We start from the raw sequence: 2619 nt of genomic DNA on the forward strand, positions 1-2619 counted from the left end.
TTGGGGGGCAGGGTGGGCTCTGTCGGGAGCTCGGCGGCTGCAGCCCACCAGCGGCAGCTTGAGCTCACCAAGGGGGCTTTGCTTAAAAACCCAAATCAGACATTGCGGTGGAGCCCGGCCAGCGCTGGAGCGGGAGCCGGAGACCACAGGGCCCGCCCCGCGCCCGGTCCACGTCCCCGCTCCCCGCGGCGCCCTCGATGCGCCCGGGCCGAACCTGCAGGGCGCCAGAAACCCGCGCTTCTGGGACTATCTCCCCTCGCAAGTGCCCGGCCTCCACCGACTGCCCGGCCGGTGCCGTCGTCCCGCGGTCTCTCCACTGCCACCACGGACAGATGCGATCCGTGAGTCCGACTCCCGGAGCGGACTGGAGTCGCCCGGGTCGCCGCCCAGGCCCGCGACCATGACCTCAGCCTCCCTGGGCCGAGCCGGGATCCCGGCGGGCGCGCCCAGTCCACACCGGCCGCCGAGCTCGGGCCCTGGGGCGATCTAGTGCCAGGGGATCCCGGGGCATGCGGCGCTCCTGAGCTCATCGGCCTCGCGACAGAAGCCGCCGGCGGCCAGACCGTGACCTTGGCCTCGCAGGCACCCCCATTTTTCGTGTCTTTCTACCCTACCCTGCCGTCTTCTAAATCGCCTGCGTCGTCGGTGAAGGAATCCGGAGTTCCTGCTCGGCTCCGCACACCTCACCCTCTCCAGGATCGCCCAGCCTCTGGTTGCGAGCCCCCACCTCTCCCTGAACCCCCGCTTTGACGCTGCGCCGCCACCGCGGCTGGTGTGGACCCGCCACTGCCCGGACGCGCCTTGGTTCTTACCTGGGCTTTGGGAAGAGGATTGGGAGGAGTGGGAGCCGGCGCCTTCGGCTCCATCAGAAACAAGTTCAAGAGCGGCAGGCGCGTGTCCGGGTTTGGGGAGCAGCGGACAGAAAGGGCGAGTGAGCGAGAAAAAGAAAGAGAAGACGCGCTAGGGAGGATGCGTGCATTTGGAGACTCGTCTGTACCCCTTTAATTTAAACTACGTGCTTTTAATGAGTGCAGGGGTCTAGCGATCCGACAGGCAGACCCTCGCAAAAGACAAAAATCGAGGAGCCCCGGGAAAAAGAACGGGATGTTTGGGGCTCTCCCCAAATATATACCCTTACAGAGTCACTCGGTTTATTTACACTAAAAAGCGATGAGCCCTTTCGTCATGTTTATTGTGAAACAGGGCAGCGGTCCGAGGGAAGGCAATGGGTTTTCTGTTAACAAAAATCAAACCCGAAGACTCAAGTCCAGAGCAAAACCTTCAATACTGGAAGACAAAGTCCGCCAAACCAGACCTTCCTTAAAAAAAAAAAAGAAAGAAAAGAAAGAAAAAGAAAAAAGGGGGATAAAGAAAAGGAAGAATGAAGGAAAAAAAAATCTCGGCCTGGAGAATGAGCAGGAATAGTTACCCTCCCTTGAGCAACAAACGGTTTATCAAAAATGCCCTCCCCATCCCCCACCTTCTCTGTGCCGGTCCTACAAACTCTTTGCTCCATTATCTTACATTTGAACAGAAAATCGTTAGAAATATTTGGAAACGAAATAATGTGGCAGTATCTTGCAAAAAAAGAGAAATCTAAAAATAGTGCGTGAACTGAACCAGAGGGAGTCGGAGTCTTTCTCCCTTTATTTTCTTCTCTTTTCTGAGGAGGGAAGCGGGATTTCCTCGGATGTTAGAAAGCCGAAGGCCAGAAGTGGATAAAGGAAAGGCGTGGGCACGTTCTAGAAGGATTCTAGGCCCCCTTCTCACACCTTTCCTAAATGATAAACTTGATTATGCTAAATCGATGTCTTAAAAAGCACCTCTATCACTGTGAATAAAGAATTTGTATTTTCTGTTAAAATGGAAAGACACGTGTAAAAGGTTCCGCTGAAAGACAAAGTCAGACGGAGCACAATTAAAACCACCCAGACACCTTTCCAAACATGTGAATTTGGGCTGAATCCATTCACTCCGGAGCATATTATTATTATTACGATTAAAATGAGAAGCTCTTGCACATAATTTTCATGCAGTTGACACTGTTCGGGGCGATTTGGTCTGGGATTAAAATGAACTAACCTGTAGTGAAGTATTGAGCCTCTATTCTTAAAAAAAAAAAAAAAAAATCGGTAAAATGCCACCCTTACTGACAACGTTTGCTAGAATAAAGGATCTTGCCACAGTTTTGGGGGTAGGGGCATATTTTCCAGCAGAGTAAGGAGAGGGACAGGCAGAGGTCCGCCCCCTCCCCACAAGCAGAAAACGCGCCCCCTTCTTCTGTGACGGATTTCAAGGTAGAAGTTAGAGGTCAAGCGGTGACTATAAATATCCTATTTATATTAAAGGGATTCTTGGCATCTGTGGAAGGAAGATAGAGGTGTGGATCTTAAAGCAACCCAAGTTGAGAGCATCCAACATGGCAGCCGGTGCTCCAGAACTCCAACCGACCACCCAGTTCGGGGACCGGCCCTGGTGACCCAGCGCGGGGAAGGGGCGCACACCCTGCGGAGCTGGTGCCCCGCAGGCGGGCAGGCCGGTTCTGCGGGCAGGAACTCCTCCACGGCGGTGCGGGCGGGGGGCCCGCCGCGCCGCTGCTGGGGGTGCGGAAACTTCACA

The 2619-nt window shown here is 54.6% G+C and overlaps 1 protein-coding gene across 1 annotated transcript in view; it reads right to left on the reverse strand.

Moving 5' to 3' along the window:
- The window catches only part of ZADH2 (zinc binding alcohol dehydrogenase domain containing 2), a 10014-nt gene that overhangs the window by 6969 nt on the left and 426 nt on the right, over nucleotides 1-2619 (reverse strand). The window lies entirely within an intron of this gene.

This window comes from Bison bison, unplaced genomic scaffold (assembly GCF_000754665.1).
Source record: "Bison bison bison isolate TAMUID 2011002044 unplaced genomic scaffold, Bison_UMD1.0 scf7180017864353, whole genome shotgun sequence".
NCBI classification, from domain to species: domain Eukaryota; kingdom Metazoa; phylum Chordata; class Mammalia; order Artiodactyla; family Bovidae; genus Bison; species Bison bison.